Source organism: Thalassophryne amazonica, chromosome 6 (genome assembly GCF_902500255.1).
Source record: "Thalassophryne amazonica chromosome 6, fThaAma1.1, whole genome shotgun sequence".
In the NCBI taxonomy this organism is placed as follows: domain Eukaryota; kingdom Metazoa; phylum Chordata; class Actinopteri; order Batrachoidiformes; family Batrachoididae; genus Thalassophryne; species Thalassophryne amazonica.
Genome location: NC_047108.1, coordinates 118,405,051 through 118,424,803, shown reverse-complemented (window position 1 = coordinate 118,424,803; position 19,753 = coordinate 118,405,051).

Here is a 19,753-nt window from a genome sequence, read left to right as displayed (position 1 = left end):
TTCGCTTCGTAACACCTTATTGCTGTTATTGACTGTCAACAGACAAGTGAAAGAATCAAGCAACACAAATGTGACAGTGGTGATCAGATGTTTACTGACCATGTGGAGCTCGTGCAACTTGGAAGAATCAAAGAGGACAACAACTTTGTTTACATATGAAGCCATGTGAAACTGGAGCATCGCACGACAACACGATATTCTACATGGAGAAGTAAAATGCGGTTGTGTTTCAGGGTATGTATTTATTACTACTTTGTTTGTGCTTATCCAATCTTATGTAGACTAGGGTGACCAAACATCCTGTTTTCACAGGACATGACCTGATTTTCACATCCTGTCCTGGCTGTCCTGCATTTTTATTTTTATTTTTTTAAGAACATGATGAAAATGTCCTGGTTTTCTTTGTTTTTCATCTTTGAGTAAACTTCGAGTATCATATGAGTATCTCATTGCCAGACCGAGTGTCCTGGTTTTCGGTAATCAAAATATGGTCACCCTGATGTAGACATATTTGCTTTTAAAAAAAAAAATATGTTAGCACCAGCTTTCTGAATACATCACACTGTAGAAAGGAGCTGGATGTCGAAACACGTTGGTTGGCTAAACTCAGAAAATTCTGGCAAAAACAAATAGTGTGCAGTATGTAACCGGCAGTATGTAAATACATATATAGTAAGTCCCTTCAGTCCCTTGTTTTCACTCAGGGTCACCAGAGCAGATCCAAAATTTTATGGTGGATGCCCTTCCTGATGCAACTCTGTATTTCATGGAGAAATGTGGTGGGGGTGGGGTTTGAACTGGGAACCTTCTGCACTGAAACCAAGCATGCTAACCACTTGGATACCATGCCGGAGGGAAAATATCTTGAAGCACAAAACAGTTCAACAACCTTCATAAAATCCAGCATGAATAGATAGAGGGCATTTGTTGCATAAAAGATGGACAGAAGTTTCTTATCCTGTAGAAATTAGCCATAAATATTCCAGATGTCCAGTGGTAAAATTACATTTGACCTTCCTCATGTAAAATGAATCTCATCCAAATCGGGCTAATGGCTGTATAGTAGAGAAGCTTGAATCTTTGACTGGACTGGGTTGCTTGACGCCAAGACGTTTCACTTGAAATCGCAGAAGCTTCCTCAGCTAAAATTCTTGCTCTGGAAGTCTGACTTCTGTCTGACTCTTGTAGAGAAGAATAAAACAGAAGCCATAAAAGCTGGAGTTTTAAACCTAACCAGACCCCTCCTACTGAGAGGCAGACTGCTATAGGCTAGTGACTAAACAATAGCTCTAATGAGCAACTATTGTGCTGTAGTTAGCACACCTAATGGCAGGACAGCTGTCCCTCTAATGATGGGATGGATGCCTTTCTGATGGCTCCCTTGATGATGTGAATGACTCATTACCATGAACAAAAGACTGAAACTCCTTTGACCTGAGTACCCCATTGTAAACAGGGGATAAAGTGTGTCTCAGTCCCCCTCCCGGATAAGGCTGGATTTCAACTGTTTCACATAGAATGCCTCCTTGACCCCTCTCTCAAACCATTTCTTCTCTCTGGCTAATATTTTAACTTCCTTGTCCTCAAACGTGTGGTTAGTGTCTTTGAGGTGGACGTGAACTGCAGACTGAGGTCCACTTCTCTCCAATCATAACATCACAGTCCAGGAAGGCTAAATGGTTGTTTCTGGCATCCTCACATGTGAACTTGATATTGGCGTCCACTGAGTTGATGTGTTCTGTAAAGTCCTCAACTTGCTGTTGCTTGATTTTGACCCATGTGTCATCAACATATCTGAACCAGTGACTGGGAGAGATGCCCGTGAAAGACGTCAAGGCTGTCTTCTCCACTCGCTCCATTTACAGATTGGCCACAATGGGGGATACCGGAGACCCCATCGCACAACCATGAATCTGCCTGTAGTAATTCCCCCTAAACAGGAAATACGTGGTGTTGAGACAGATCTCCAAGAGTTGGCAAATGTGGTCTGGTGTGAGTTTGGTCCTTTCAAGTAGAGACACATCCTCCAGCAGTCTCTGCCTCACAGCTGAGACGGCCTCAGCAGTGGAGATGCAGGTGAACAACGATGTCACATCAAATGACACCATAGTTTCATCTGCCTCCAGCTGTAGGTCCTTGATCTTGTTCACAAAATCTTGTGTGTTCTCCACATGGTAGTCTGAGTTACCCACTAGAGGAGCCAAAATCCACTTGAGGTACTTGGCCAAATTGTACGTGATGGAATCTGTGCTACATACAATAGGCCTGAGTGGCATGTCCTGTTTGTGGATTTTGGGCAGTCCATAGATGCACGGAGTGGCGTCTCCAGGGTACAGTCTGTAGTATGTCTGCCTGTCGATGAGTCCCTCTTTCTCCAGGTTTTGGAGGTAGCTAATGATTTTCTTCTTATAGCCGCTCATGGGGTCTCTCTTCAGATGTTTGTATGTGTTGAGGTCACTGAGCAAGTTGTTGATCTTGGCCTCGTAGTCCGATGTGTTCAGGACCACCGTGCGTCTGCCTTTATCCGCTGGCAGGATAAGGATGCTTTGGTCCTTTTGCAGTGCGGCAGTGCTGGCTGTAGTGTGAGTCCTTCCACCAATCCTTGTAGGACCTTTAGGAAATTGAATGTGACATTCAGATGTTGATGAAAAGAAGAATGGGATGACTGGAGTAAACCTTCACAGGAGTAACATACAAAGACAGGAAGGAACAGGAACCCGCTAACCACAGCTAACTGCTAACAATGGCACCACTGTTCTGCCAGGAACTTCGCACTAGTCCTAGGGTCCACTAGTGCTCGTCCTAGTATTAAGGAGAGCATGCTGAAGTTGTTTTTACGTTTATGGTAGTTGCACCTAAAGTAGGTTAAGTAAAGTCACAAAAGAGTGACAATAAAATATAGTAAAACAGTACAATTAAAGGTGATTAATGGTGTATGTCAATGGAATCATGTTGTTTTATTTTTTGTAAATTGAACAAAACTGGATCTGGTTTGTTAGCTATTTGAAAGTGTTACATTTATTTGTGAACTTTAAAATCATTTTGGGGTTGTAATATACACCATCAAGTAATATGAAGCGGTTATTACCAATGGACCCTAGGACCAGTGGACTCTAGGAGTACTGGACCCTTGCCATTCTGCCCGTGTAAATTAAAGCTAACTGAAAAGTTAGCTGACTCAAAGTGAACTACATATAATGTTATCAGAAATGTTAACTGATAAAGCTCAAATAAAAAAAGGTATCTGAAAAGCTAAATTAATTTCAAAGTAAATGAATATGAAGCTAACTTAAAGGGGAACATTGCACAGTGAGAAATGCAATACTTTCCTATAAGAACATATCAAAGAGCTGATATTCCACACTTTTTACACTCGTACCGCAAGTACATACCTTTATCCGACATTTGAACTTCGCGCATCTCCCCCGAGCGCCTAGGGCCGCCATCTTTTTAGAATATCCGCTCGGTGCTGACGTCATTGACGAACGACTGTACATGAGCTGGCGTGACCAAATAAGGAAGTGGGACAGTCACGGGGGCACAGGGTCATCTCTGTTGTTTGAGGCACATGACGTGCAGCTCATCAAGCGAGTAAACAAGCAGTAAACAAAGCGAGTTGGTGACGTCAGCAGATCGCATCAGAGTGCAGCTTGTCTGAAGGATTATAATAAGAAGTTAAATCTGTTATAAACATAAAAAATAATCCTTTAACAGCTGCCGACCAGAAGGAAAGAAGACGCAACTGTTTTATCAAGCCATGACGATGTAAACAAGACAAATAATTACCTTTTTAGATGGCTCAAAATGCTTTCTGCAGCTTGTTAGGCGCGTGTGTGTGAACAGCTCCAGCTGCAGCCTCCTCTGTGATTCAGGAAGTGATTAGAGCCATTTTCAACGGCCAATTTGCAGAAAAATAATTATTAATCCGCAACGAAATAATTATTTTATATAGGCAGTGTCCAGTGCAGAGCGCGTGGAGCCGGTGGAAACAAAGGAATGGCGTCCAGCTGTGAACACAGCGGGTGGGATGCCACAAACAGGAATGAGCAGATTGAAGAAAGTGGGGAGGGGGGGCACACTGCAGCCGCTATAAAACGAGTCTCCTCAGGTAGATCCGTAATCTATTCCATCCAGGAGCATGGACGACTGGATTCAAGTCTGGGATGGCAAAGATGTTGAGAGAAACTTGGCACCTGGCGCGAACTTGGCGCAAAAACAGACCTTGAATTCAAGCATTCACTCGTTAATTAGCCACAAACACCCCGCGTCATGCCCTGTGTTTTTGCAGCACAGCAACTGAGACTTCAATTAATGTACGGAAGTAACGCTTGTTTGACATGGGCCATGTACAAATTGTAATTCCAACAGTGGACATTGGCACATGTGTACAGTCTTTCGTCAATGACATCAGTGCCGAGCGGATATTCTACCAAAGACGGCGACCCGGGGGCGCTCGAGAGACCACGAGTTCATATGATCCGAATAAAGATATGTCTCTGCGGACTAGTGTAAAAAGTGTGGAATTATCAGCGTCTTTGGTATGTTTCTTATAGGAAAGTATTGCATTTCTCACTGTGTAATGTTCCCCTTTAACTACACCAGTATAAATAAGATACCAGAATATAAGTAAAGAGGGACTATAAATGCCTTTTTAAAGGAAAAACACCTTAAAATAAACCTTTATTGTGCAAAAAGAAGATATCAAAACATTATTTTTCTCTGATTTTCAAGGGCACAATTTAGAACTAGAAATTGGGGGGACAAAGTGCGAGGCCCGCTGGTCCGAAGCCCATAGACCGGGGGTCTGGGGGTTGCTTTAGGTCCCCAGAAGCCAACGGTTTCTAGATAAGCTCAGATGAGCATCCAGGACAGTAATTTTAATGTTTTGAGAAGACCATAAAGTGGACACCTTTTGACTTATGCAATTTGAAACTGTGGATATAAGTAGTTTATTCTGAGAATAGCCAGCATTGATTTTATTAACATCCTGGTGTAAATGAGGTATCACCACATGTGTAGAACTAAAAAAAAAAATGATAGGTTGAGCTTTCATTAAAAAAACAACTGCACTGTGGTAAAATGTATTCATAAATATGAAAGAACAGGCTCTTAATAATTATATAACTATCACATACTATATTTTTTTTCCTCAAGATTTGTTTTGCATAAGTTTGAAAAACAACAGATCATAGTTTAGGATAAATTACTTATCATGAATTTAATTTTCAAAGAGGCACTAATGACAACTAACTCATACTGAACATAATTTCGCTTGCATAGACTGATTTTGGAGATCAAGCAATAATGCAGATGGGCTTTCTGAGGTCCCAGATAGCTTTTCTGATTTTCTTTTCTAACTTTCAGAATTTAGTAAATTAGCATATGGTTCCATCGATACTTATGTGTAGACACTAGTCCCTAGAGGCAACTGTTTTTGGTTTTGAATCTTGGCAAATGCAGTCCCAGAAAAATTCAGAATGTGACAAACAAGAAACAGGTGCTGTAACAAGTCAATGCTGCTAAAAATACAAACTTGCAGAAACAAAGATTACTATTCTGACATGGTTTTGCACATAAACTGACATGGTTTTGCACATAAGACTGGCATAGCATATTTCAAGTACACACATATATGTCAGAAGGTGGGGGGACATACCATATTCTGTCCTCCCCTGGTTGAAAAGGTCGGGGGGACATATGCATCTTTATAGTATGTCTGACACGTGCAAGGCTTTTCTCATTCAGCCATTAGATCGAATGTAAGGGAAGAGGCTCCAAGGCAAAACTAAAACCTGCCAGTATCACTGTAGATCTGTCCTTGGTCTTGCCTAATAGGGCTTTTCTTGTGCTCTTGCTCTCCATGGTATTCAAAATCAACTTGAAAGATGCCCAGAAAGCAATGAAATGAAATATTTCAACTTACATTTTGACAAATAAAATGAAAAAGAGTCAATATTTCAGGATGAATACCCTAAGTGACTGCTTTGTTTAGTCTGTCAGTGTCAATGTCACTTATGATACAAAGCTAGTGTGATATTCTGTGATCTGCCTGGGGACAAAATGTACGGCATCTTGTTGATGGTGTTGACAAAATGTTAAGAAAATGCTGGTTAAACACAGCCACGTGTGACTTACAACGATGCAAACACTATAATACCCAGAGAATTATGGTTGTGGGAGTGGTCATAGGGTTGCATAGTATTGTTTATGGTCAATCAAGTAGCAAGTTTTTCTTTAAAATCTATAGACCTTCACCATTCGAATGTGTAACTGAATGCATGCCTTCAGTTTGCCCACATTATGGTCAACAATGATTTTGACGATAGCTGTTTCTCTGCTATTTAGGCGAAAATAACCTATGTTGCAGTTTTCATCTATATGGTAGCCAAGGGAAGCCAACTCTGATACAAATAATGTTGCCCAAAATTGAGTTTTTATGGATAATATGGTTAATTTGAACTCCTTCTCAGCATTTTTTAGAATTATAGACCCCTCTCTCCCCTAATATAAGCTAAATGACAGCCTGATTTAATCTATATGTAAATAAGGCTGAATCTAAAATAACTGACACCATGCTATCAGAATGCAAAGATAACAGAATACAAAACAACATAACTGAAAAGCTAACAGACTCAAAAACTAATACAGTGAAAATAAAGTAACATAATCGTAATGTAACTAGCTATAGTGCGAACTGAACATTCAGCTGCATCTGGTAAAAAGAGACGAGATAAAGCTAACCCAAACACTGAGAATAAAAGTGACTGGATATGAAGTTAACTGAATAAAGGTAATGGATCATAAAACTATTTAAATACAAAGACTGAGTTACATTTAAATATAACACTAACTGAAAACAAAGGTAAAGGATCATAAAAGTAGCTAAATATAAAAGCTAGTTGTTGCTAAAAACTGATTATAAACCTCAATCAAAATAAAAGCTAAAGATCATAAAACTGGCTAAATATATAGACTGAGTTTAAATTTAGCTAATTATAAACGTAACTGAAAATAAAGGTAAAGGATCATAAAAGAATCAGAACATAAACATTTTTTAAAGGTAACAAAATAAAGATAATGCTTGTAAAATGATGTAAATATAAAGGCTAACTGAATTTAAAACTAATTGAATGTAAAGTTTGCTGAAAATAAAGGTAATTCTCATAAAACTAGCTAAATGTAAAGACTGTTTAACTGAATATAAAGTTAAAATAAAATAAGGGCAAATGAGTGTAAAACTAGAATAATACAAGCTAGCTGACTGTAAAACTAAATATAAACGTAACAGAAAATAAAGCTAACAATTATAAAATTAGGTAATTATAAAGGTAACTGAGCCTAACATTATCTGAATGTAAAGTTAATTTAAAATTAAGGCCATGCTCATAAACTAGCTAAATATAGACGGTGACTGAATCTAAAATTGAATATAGTTACCTGAAAATGATAATTAAACTAACACAAGATTCTTGTTGGGAAGGTGTCGTGACACAGACCCACAACAGGGGGCGCTAAGGAACGGACAATGGATAAGCCAACGAGTAACAATTTAATGTTGTGGAAACACACAACGGAATACAGACAGAAATATGGATTGCCAATTATACACCAGGTGACGTGTGGGCAGGCTCGAAGATAGAAGACCTCTGGCGAGAGAAGAGCTGATTCCCACACAGCTTCCACCACCAACGGGCCTGAAGAACACCGGAGCCGCCAAGTCCCGAGTCCCCAGGTGGCCTCTGCCTTCGGCTGTCGACCCTGGTACTGCTGGCAGAGAAATCCAGGTGAGTGTGAATCCGCACACTCAGTAGGAGGGAGCACTTTAAGGAGGGAGCACCTCCACCTCCAATCACACACTCATGCAGCTCCTGTGTAATCACTTAGCTGATATGGAGCGTGATGCGAAGTCGTCGCGGTCACGCCCTTACTCCAGCTCTGATAAGGACACCACAGGGCAAACGGCTGCAAAGAAGAGTTCAGTTAGCAGAGAAATTACCGCAGAGAAGGTTACCTCTTGGTTGCTGATTTCTCGGCGGGGAGGTGGAGTTGTAGTCCGGTTTTTATGGTGATGTGGAAGATGAGTGACAGCTGGTGCAGATGATGAATGACAGCTGTCACTCTCCGTTGCTCCGACGCCCTCTCGTGCTTGAAGCCCGCACTCCAAGCAGGGCGCCATCTGGTGGTGGCGGGCCAGCAGTACCTCCTCTTCAGTGGCCCACACAACAGGACCCCCCCCCAACGGGCGCCTCCTGGCACCCGACCAGGCTTGTCCGGGTGACGGTGGTAAAACTCAGCCAGGAGGACCGGGTCCAGGATGAAGCTCCTCTTCACCCAGGAGCGTTCTTCGGGTCCGTACCCCTCCCAGTCCACCAGGTATTGGAAACCCCGGCCCTTCCGACGGACGTCCAGGAGCCGACGCACAGTCCATGCCGGCTCCCTGTCGATGATTCGGGCAGGAGGCGGTGCAGGTCCAGGGGTGCAAAGTGGTGAGGTGCGATGGGGTTTCAAACGGGACACATGGAAGACGGGGTGGATCCGCAGTGAAGCTGGCAGCTGCAGCTTCACTGCGGCCGGGCTGAGGACCTTGAGGATGGTGAACGGTCCGATGTAGCGGTCTTTACGTTTTGGTGACTCGACCTGGAGCGATATGTCCTTGGTAGATAGCCACACCTCCTGCCCGGGCTGGTACGCAGGGGCCGGGGAACGCCGGCGATCCGCATGGGCCTTGGCCCTCGTCCGAGCCTTCAACAGGGCAGAACGGGCGGTCCGCCACACCCGGCGGCACCTCCTGAGGTGGGCCTGGACCGAGGGGCACTCCGACCTCTCCCTCACAAGCGGGAACAATGGGGGCTGGTACCCCAAACATGCCTCAAACGGGGAGAGGCCGGTAGCAGACGAGACCTGGCTGTTATGGGCAGACTTCAATCCAGGCCAGATGGTTACTCCAGGCCGCCGGTGGTGCGCGGAGGGTACGCAGAAGGGCCTGCTCCAGCTCCTGGTTAGCCCGTTCTGTCTGGCCGTTTGTCTGGGGGTGGTACCCGGACGAGAGGACTCACGGTGGCCCCCAGCTCCTTACAGAAACTCCTCCAGACCTGCGAGGAGAACTGGGGACCACGATCCGATACGATGTCCGATGGTATCCCATGCAGATGCACGACGTGGTGGACCAGGAGGTCTGCTGTCTCTGGGCCATCGGGAGCTTCGGGAGGGCCACAAAGTGGGCCGCCTTGGAGAACCGGTCCACTATCATGAGGATGACGGTGTTGCCCTGGGACGGTGGGAGGCCCGTGATGAAGTCCAGCCGATGTGGGACCAGGGGCGATGAGGCCACCGGCAGGGGCTGGAGGAGGCCCGTGGTCCTCCTATGGTCTGCCTTGCCCCTGGCACAGGTGGTACAGGCCTGGACATAGTCCCGGACGTCGGCTTCCAGGGACGCCCACCAGAAGCGCTGCTGGACAAACTGCCACGGTCCTACGCACTCCGGGATGACAGGAGAGCTTGGACCCATGACAGAAGTCCAAGACCGGCAGCTCTGGCTTCTGGTGGGACGTACAATCTGTTCTTAGGGCCGGTCCCCGGGTTTCTTGCCAGGGGCCTCCCGGACGGTCTTCTCCACGTCCCAGGTGAGGGTGGCCACGACAGTGGACTCGGGGAATGATGGTCTCGGTTGGATCCGACAGCTCAGCCTTGGCTTCCTCTTCGTGCACCCGGGACAGTGCGTCCGAATGTTGGATCTTAGTCCTGGGGCGGTATGTGATCTGGAAGTCAAAGCGCCCGAGAACAGAGACCAGCGGCTTGCCATGGGGTTCAGAGCCGCTTGGCGGTCCGGATGTACTCCAGGTTCCGATGGTCCCGTGAAACCGTGAAGGGCAACACCGCTCCCTCCAACAGGTTCCTCACTCTTCAAGAGCCTCCTTCACCGCAAGGTAGTTTCCCAATTGCCCACGTTCATAGTTGCGCTCGGCTGGGGTCAACCTGCGGGAAAAATAGGCACAAGGATGGAGAACCTATTGGACTCCCGCTCTGGGACAGCACGGCTCCTATCCCTGAGTCAGAGGCATCCACTTCGACAATAAACTGGTGATCAGGGTCAGGCTGCACCAGAACTGGTGCAGTCGAGAACCGACATTTCAACTCCTTAAATGCGGCTGCGCACCGATCCGACCAGGTGAAGGGGACTTTAGTGGAGTCAGGCAGTCAGGGGGCTAACTACCTGACTGTACCCCTTAATGAACTCCGGTAGAATTCGCAAAGCCGAGGAACTGTTGCAGCTTCCTTCGGCTTGTTGGTTGGGGCCAATCTCTCACCGCCGCAACCTTGGCCGGATCAGGGGCGACGGAGTTGGAGGAGATGATGAACCCCAAGAAGGACAAAGACGTACGGTGGAACTCGCACTTCTCGCCCTTCACGAACAACCGGTTCTCTAACAACCGCTGTAGGACCTGACGTACATGCTGGACATGAGTCTCAGGGTCCGGAGAAAAGATGAGTATATCATCCAGATATACGAAGACAACCAATGCAGAAAGTCCCGCAAGATGTCATTAACCCAAAGCTTGGAATGTCGCGGGGGCGTTTGTGAGACCGAACGGCATGACCAGGTACTCGAAGTGACCTAACGGGGTGTTAAATGCCGTCTTCCATTCGTCTCCCTTCCGGATCCGAACTAGGTGGTACACATTCCTAAGATCGAGTTTAGTGAAGATTTTGGCTCCATGCAGGGGCGTGAACACCGAATCCAACAGAGGTCATGGGTATCGGTTGCGAACCGTGATCTCGTTCAGCCCTCTATAATCGATGCATGGACGGAGTCCGCCGTCTTTTTTGCCACGAAAAAGAAACCCGCACCATCGGGGAGGTGGAGTTGCGGATCAGCCGGCAGCTAAGGAGTCCCGGATGAGAGGTTGTACAGCCTGCTGGACGGGTACTCAGCGCCCGGGATCAAATCGATGGCACAATCGTACGGTCGGTGTGGGGGAAGAGTGAGTGCCAGATCTTTGCTGAAGACGTCAGCAAGATCGTGGTACTCCTTTGGCACTGCCGACAGATTGGGGGGGACTTTGACCTCCTCATTAGCCGTCATGCCGGGTGGAACCGAGGATCCTAAACACTCCCGGTGGCAGGTTTCGCTCCACTGCGTCACAACCCCAGACGGCCAATCAATCCGGGGATTGTGCTTCACCATCCATGGGAACCCCAAAATCACTCGGGAGATAGAAGGTGTTACGTGAAACACGATCTCCTCCCTGTGATTCCCAGACACAACCAAGGTCACGGGCTGTGTCTGATGTGTGATTAATGGAAGTAGGGTGCCATCTAGTGCGTCACCTGCAATGGTGACGGCAGAGCCACCAGGGGGAGCCCTACTTCCCTTGCCCATCTGCTGTCCAGCAGATTCCCTTCCGACCCCGTGTCTACCAGTGCTGGGGCGTGAAGGGGTAAATCCCCACTCACGATCATTACTGGGATTCGTGCAGATTTGCGGGGCTTCCCCGCGTGTGTGGTTATGGCCCACCCTTAAGCCCAGTTTCTAAGGACGGACATTGTAGTTTGACGTTTTGGGGCAGTCCTTTTGCATGTGCTCACATGAGCCACAGAAAAAACACTCCCCGCAGGCCAGCCTCCTTTGTCTGATGTTTTGCTTTCACTTTGGCCCTGCTCGTGTCCATAGCTTCGTCAGCAGGGGGAGCTGTGGTCACACAGAGCTCTCTGGCAGTGAGTGTGGGGACGACGGCAACCTTTCGGAAACCGGAAGGGAGAGGGACGGCTCGTGCCTGGCCACGCCCCCGGCCTGCTCCCGACGGTGTTCATTTCAAACGGTAGTCTAAGCGTATAACCAAATCGACAAGCCCATCAAAATCCCGCGGTTCCTCCTTAGCCAGCAAATACTCCTTCAGGACTGGAGAGAGTCGTTTATGAAGGCGGCGCGGAGTGCAACGTTATTCCAGCTGGACCTCGCTGCCGTGATGCGGAAGTCGACTACATACTCAGCTGCACTCTGGCGCCCCTGTCTCCTTGACAGTAGCACGCTCGAAGCAGTCTCGCCTCTGTTGGGATGATCAAAAACTGTTTGAACTTCCCGCACAAACCCAGCGTAAGACATTAGGAGCCATGAGTTCTGCTCCCAGAGCGCCGTAGCCCAGGCGCGTGCCTCTCCTCGAGGCAAATTGATCACATAAGCCACCCGGCTAGCGTCTGATGCATACATGATTGGACGCTGTGCAAAAACGAGCAAACACTGCATGAGGAAGTCTGCGCACGTCTCGACACAACCTCCGTACAGTTCCGGAGGGCTTATTTGTGCTTCAGGGGACGGTGGGGGGAGTCATTGAACGACCAGTGGAATGTCTGTGTCGGGCCCAGGACCAGCAATAGGAGGGACTGCAGCAGCGCCTTGATCGCATGCTTCCACCCTGGCGGTGAGAGCCTCCATCCTCCGATTAAGGAGTACATTCTGCTCGGTCACCAAATCCAACCGAGCCGTGAAAGCGGTTAGAATATGCTGCAGATCACTCAACACACCTCCCGCTGACGCCTGCGCCTCTTGCTCTTCCATTGGCCGTTCAAGCTCTGGTTGACGCCCCTCAGGATCCATGACGATGGCCGAGAAATCCTGTTGGGAAGGTGTCGTGACACGGACCCACAACAGGGGGCGCTAAGGAACGGACAATGGATAAGCCAACGAGTAACAATTTAATGTTGTGGAAACACACAACGGAATACAGACAGAAATATGGATTGCCAATATACACCAGGTGACGTGTGGGCAGGCTCGAAGATAGAAGACCTCTGGCGAGAGAGAGCTGATTCCCACACAGCTTCCACCACCAACGGGCCTGAAGAACACCGGAGCCGCCAAGTCCCGAGTCCCCAGGTGGCCTCTGCCTTCGGCTGTCGACCCTGGTACTGCTAGCAGAGAACAGAGAAATCCAGGTGAGTGTGAATCTGCACACTCAGTAGTCCACTCACAGATAAATGTTCTTTAAGGAGGGAGCACCTCCACCTCCAATCACACACTCGTGCAGCTCCTGTGTAACCACTTAGCTGATATGGAGCATGATGCGAAGTCGTCGCGGTCACGCCCTTACTCCAGCTCTGATAAGGAGACCACAGGGCAAACGGCTGCAAAGAAGAGTTCAGTTAGCAGAGAAATTACCGCAGAGAAGGTTACTCTTGGTTGCTGATTTCTCGGCGGGGAGGTGGAGTTGTAGTCCGGCTTTTATGGTGATGTGGAAGATGAGTGACAGCTGGTGCAGATGATGAATGACAGCTGTCACTCTCCGTTGCTCCGACGCCCTCTCGTGCTTGAAGCCCGCACTCCAAGCAGGGCGACATCTGGTGGTGGCGGGCCAGCAGTACCCTCCTCTTCAGTGGCCCACACAACAACTCTGACTCTAAAGTGAACTGAAAAATAAAGGTAATGATCATAAAATTAGCTAAATATTAAGGTGAACTGATTGTAAAAGTAGCTGAATATAAAGTTAACCCTTAATATTTCTTTTGTTTTTTCTTATTGCTTGATGCTGACAAATTATACTGTATTTGTTGTCTCCCTGCCACCTGATTCTGTTTTTTCTCTCTGTTTGAGGTGCGGCTCCATCAAGAGATGGGAGTGGGTGTCTTCTTTTGTAGGCCTCCCATTCTGTGCACCAGCATGGACTCCCAAAATTCCCCAAATTTCCTGTATATTTTGTATTTTCAATTGTGTTGGGAGCATGGTCCAAGCAGAGGGTCACCCTTTGAGTCTGGTCTGCTTGAGGCTTTCTTCCTCAAGTCATTAGAGGGAGTTTTTCCTTACCACTGTTTCCTGTGTGCTTGCTCTGGGGGTTGGTAAGGTTAGACCTTATTTGTGTGAAGCACCTTGAGGCAACTTTGTTGTGATTTAGCACTATATAAATGAAATACATTGAAATTGTTAACTGGAAATATAGGTAACTAGAGCTCTTGGTGAAGTTTTATTGTACTGGGAGGTGATGGCATAACAGCTTGCACGTTGGACTGGGACGCCACACGGGTTCGCTTCCCGATTGCAGCCATGCTCCTGACTGGCACTCTTAACATCAGTGCTGGGGATGAGTGAGAGACACGTGCCATGGGCCCTTCTGGAAATAAGTCCTTCATTGAGACTGTTGTTGGTTATCCACGTTAAATAAGAGAACTTCAACCTCCTCAACCTCCTCAACCTCAACCTGCATTAATTCTATTGTAATGTCTAGGAGGTGGGGATATTGCTCTATTTCAAAAACTGTGGGGCAGGATGTTGGGTTTGCACCCTGTTTTAAAGAAATGAGAGGCACAGATACTGTAAAGAAACAAATATATTTTATGCTCTGCGCAGAGGAGGAGAATAAGAAGCAGCTTGTAAGTGCTCAGCTCCAAAGCTCTCCTAAAATCCCCCCCTCTGGCTCGGCTTTTTATTTAGTTCATCAACATGAGAAAAAACAAACAAGGACAGTCGGCAGAGGTTACACATGAGTCATGTCTGCAAGAGGGAGATATCAAGGCAAGGTGACGGCTGGAACCTTCCATTCCTGCGACATGAGCCTTGTGGCTCGTCCAAAGCAGGATAAGGCACTTATGCAAAATGAAAAATAGTTTGCTCAATCATGAAGAATGCAGACAACAAGTCTTTCTTTTTAAAACCTCCTTTTCTCACAAAGAGGAAAAAGTACACGTAGTCATAAAAGGGAAATAAATGATAATATAAGCATGAACTATATAAAATAAATGATATAAAGCATGAACTATATAAAATCCTTTACACAGGATGATGACCAACCTGTTGCTTATGGCAGTAGATAATCATTAACCTCACTTTAACTCAGTCAAAAAGTAACTAAATAAAAAGTTAACTGCTGGTAATAACTACTGAAATATAAAGCTAATTTAATCATAACTGAAAATGAAGGTAATGCCAAGTATGATTGTAAAACTAGCTATATACAGTGTAAAGCTCAATCAAAAAGTAACCAAATATAAAGTTACCTGCTAATAATGGTAATGATTACTAGAGAAATATAGAGATAATTTAATCTAAAAGTAACTGAAAATAAAGGTAATGACGGGTATGGTCATAAAACTAGCTAAATATAAAGATAATGGTGGGTGGTGATGGTCTAGTTGTTAAAAGCATTGGGCTTGAGACCAGAGGATCCTCAGTTTAAATCCCAGCCTGACTGGAAAATCACTAAGGACCCTTGGGCAAGGTCCTTAATCCCCTAGTTGCTCCTGGTGTGTATTGAGTACCTTGTATGGCAGCACCCTCACATCGGGGTGAATGTGAGGCATTACTGTAAAGCGCTTTGAGCATCTGATGCAGCTCATTTACCATAACTGTAAAAGTGAACTGAATGAACAACAAATTCAGTCTAAAACAAACTGAATAAAGGCAAATGTAAGACTTACTGGATAAGTTCATTGAAAATAAAAGTAACTGAAAATCAAAATGACAGACCATAAAGCTAATATAATGCTACGCCAATTACGATGCTAACTGAATCCATAAGTAAAATACATACAGTGATATGTAAAAGTTTGGGCAGCCCCGATGATTTCTATGATTTTCCTTTATAAATCATTGGTTGTTCAGATCAGCAATTTCAGTTAAATACATCATATAGCAGACAAACATAGTGATGTTTGAGAAGTGAAATGAAGTTTATAGGATTTACAGAAAGTGTAACAATGCACTAGACTGGACAGGCTTGACCTGACTGACGTGAAAGGTGGGGTGGACACGCATCGACCGGGGGAGGCGGAGAGGGACGGAAACGGGATTAATGATCTTGGACACCGGAAAGAGACCAACGAACCAGGGAGTCAGTTTCTTAGGAACCCCCGAAGGGTCAGGTGATGTGTGGACAGCCAGACTTTCTGTCCGAGGGCGTACGACGCCGCAGCCGACCTCCTACGATTTGCGGCGGTTTTATAAACTGCAGATGAGCGTAACACGCCCAGGTTCGTTGGCAACAGAGGATGAGACTGAGGGCCGAGGGAACAGATGAGTTAATGTTGACCAAGGAAAAACTGAAGGCTGGTGACCGAAAACAACATGGAAAGGGGAGTAACTGGAGGATGCCGAAGGCAAACCAGTGAGAGTGAATTCTATCCAGAGGAGTTGTGAAGACCATGATGCGGATGCTGGGAAGCGAGGATTCTGAGACCTTTTTCTAATTCTTGGTTAAATCGTTCTGTCTGCCCATTGGCCTGTGGATGGTAGCCCAAGGTTATACTTGACGTGACCCTGAGGAGACGGCAGAACTCCCTCAAACTGTGGACCTCGGTTGGACACAACATGCTGTGGTAACCCATGTAACTTGAAAATATGAGACAGCATGACCTCCACCATCTCCTAGCAGACGGGAGGCGTGGCAAAGGGATAAAATGCACCATCTTAGACAAGCAATCGACAACAGTTAAAATCAGTGTGACCCTTAGAAGATGGAAGACCAGTAACAAAATCTATGGTAATGTGTGACCATGGATGAGTAGAAACTGGTAGTGGTAACATGGCACCTTCAGGTGGGCAGTTGGTTGACTTATGCATTGCGCACACTTGACAGGCATTGACATATTCCACCACATCTTTAGTAATCCCCGACCACCAGAATTGCTGTCGTACCACTGATATTGTTTTCTTGATCCCCAGATGGCAGAATAGATGGCTCTCATGGCAACATCAAATTACATCCCCCCTGAGCATTTTGGGTACATAAAGGCGGCCTGGCGGACAACCAGTAGGAACAGGTTCCTTGTCTAAGGCAGATTTAACCCTCGACTCGATGTCCCAAGTAAGTGCGGACACAAAGCAGGATGCGAGTAGAATGGTGCTGGATCGGTGTGCGTATCACCCGGGTCCCCCTGGTGGGATAAGGCATCAGGTTTTCCGTTCTTTGAGCCTGGTTAATAGGACAGCGAAAAATTAAAACGGCTGAAGAATATCAGCCACCTAGCTTGGTGGGAATTAAAGCGTTTGGCCGAACGTAGGTACTTGAGATTTTTGTGGTCGGTATAGACTGTGAACGGTATCTGTGCCCCCTCCAAGTGCCGCCACTCCTGTAAGGCCACTTTTACCGCCAACAGTTCACGGCCGCTGATGCCATAATTCCGTTCCACCGGAGACAGATTCTTAGACAAGAAGGTGCACGGGTGCAACCTGCCATCTGAGGGATTTCTCTGGGGGAGAACTGCTCCAACCCCAACATTAGAGGCATCGACTTCCACCACAAACTGTCGAGCTGGGTCAGGAGGAGTAGCACGGGGGCTGCGGTAAAGCATTGCTTTAACGCTCTGAACACCTCCTCACATTCCGGGGTCCAGATTAACGGGTGGAGGAACGAGGTGACAGCATGTAGTGGCGCCGTGACTGTACTGAAATTTCAGATGAATTTATGGTAAAAGTTTGCAAACCCTAAAAACTGGTGTACTTCTTTACGCAATACAGGAATGGGCCAATCCTGCATTCCCACTACCTTCTCTGGATCCATCTTTATTTCTCCCTTAGATATAACAAAGCCCAAAAAGGAAACCATGGTTTTGTGAAATTCACACTTCTCCGCTTTCACAAAGAGCTCATTTCACAGGATGGTTTGTAAAACTGTACATACGTGGTGCTTATGTGTGGCTCATTCCGTGGAAAAGATGAGGATGTCATCCAGATATACAAAGACGGATTTGTTTAGGTATTCTGGTAGCACATTGTTCACTAAATTTTGGAGAATGGGTGGTGCATTTATGAGACCAAAATGCATGACCAAGTATTCATAATGGCTGCATGGGGTATTAAAGGCTGTTTTCCACTCATCTCCCTGTCTGATCTGGACCAAATGATATGCATTACGCAAGTCAAGCTTAGAAAAAAACTTGGCTCCCTCCAACAACTCAAACGCAGAGGAAATGAGCGGCAGCGGATAATGATTTTTTATTGTGACATCATTAAGACCACGGTAATCAATACAGGGATGGAGCGTCTTATCCTTCTTTTCAACAAAGAAGAACCCTGCCGCTGCAGGTGAGGATGAAGGATGAATTAAACTTGCTGCCATGGACTCCCGAATGTATTCGTTCATCATGTGGCATTCAAGTGCCGACAGAGAAAAAAGTTTTCCTCGGGGCGAACCCAATCAAAATTTGGACCATGTCATTGTAGCTAGGGATGCCCCAAGATTATCGAGTGAGTCATATTGTCCAAAACATGGAAATTGATTGATTCGAAATGTGTATGGGAAATCAGTAATTTAACAGACTGTGTGCGATGAGTAATTTGGCCCAGAATGTGGCCGTCCACAGCATGTACCACCAGAGGGTGCGAGATCATATACAATTTCAGGTGGAGGTACCTGGCGAGAGAGAAAAGAATCAGGTTGGCATCAGAACCAGAATCAATAAAAGCCGAAACAGTAATGGAAGTGTGATCAGACATTGACCGCGCGTTGGCACCCTGGCCTGACAATCGGCTATCATGTGTCCACCTTGTCCACACTAAAAACAGAGGCCGTCCACTCGGCAGCACTGTCGCTTGGCTGGGATCAAGCACATGCAGCCAAGCTGCATTGGTTCCTCTGTGCTGTGCTGAGATGGCTCTGGCCGGGCATGATTGAAGGAGGCGGAGCGGCCAGGAGGCGTGTTGGACTGGTAGTCTGGATGTCGACTCCCATGGCGAGCATGGTCCTAAAGGAGCTGGTCTGTGGGGATGGCGAGCACGAACAAATCATCCAAATCTTCTTGCAAGTCTATGGCAATGAGCTGATCTTGAATCTCTGCTGACAGGCCCTGGAAAAATATATCGAGGAGTGTGGCCAGGTTCCATTCACTCTTTGCTGCCAAGATGCGGAAATCGACTGCATAATCTGTGACCTGGCTGCCCTGCTTCAGCTTCATGAGGGATCGAGCTGCTTCATGAACCGGGGCCGTGTGTTGGAATACTTGCTCTGGGGCTCTTGTGAATTCTGGAAGTGAAGCACAGGCGGGTGATTGTCATCCCACTCGGCCGTGGCCCATGCAGCTTGACCGGACAGGTGAGTGATGATGTATGCTATTTTTGATCTGTCAGAGGGGAATGGATGGATGCCATTAGTTCAAAATGTTACTCGCACTGGGTGATAAAGGGTCTGACGTCACCGGAGTCACCTGAAAAGCATTCAGGATGTGACAACTGATTGTAGTTGACAGGCGCTGGTATGGAAGCCGGTGAGACAGCTGGCAGCCCGGTGGTATGCTTGGATTGCTGGTGGCTGCATCTGACGTAGCCTGAAGATCGAGCCTGGACAGCAGTTGACTCATCTGGTCAATTACTGACGCCATAAGGTCTCTTGGCGTGTGACGAGTTCACTAAACCCAGAGCTTATTGTGTCAAGCTTGTCCCCTTGCTGTGCGAGCTTCTGGCTGTGGTGGCTTACCGCCAGGTGAAATGGATCTGAGCCTGCTGTCTCCATCGTTGGCCAGTTTGTTCTGACAGGCTGGTTTGGTAAGAGACAAATGCTCAGCTCACTGACACAGCTCTAATTGCAAAAAGGCTTTAGTGAAAAGGAATGCAATGGTCGGTACACAGGAAGACAGTCCAAAAGGCACAGCAGCAGTACAAAGATCATCAGGCTAGACGTGGTCAGAAAAACGGGCAGGAGGTCGAGAACACACTGAAGCAGGCAGATCTAGGAAACATGAGAACGAGAGCTGGTATGAAGGCACAGGGTGCAATAAACTAGCAAAGAACCACACAACCCATGAGCTAATAAAACCCCAGGTGGCAATCAGC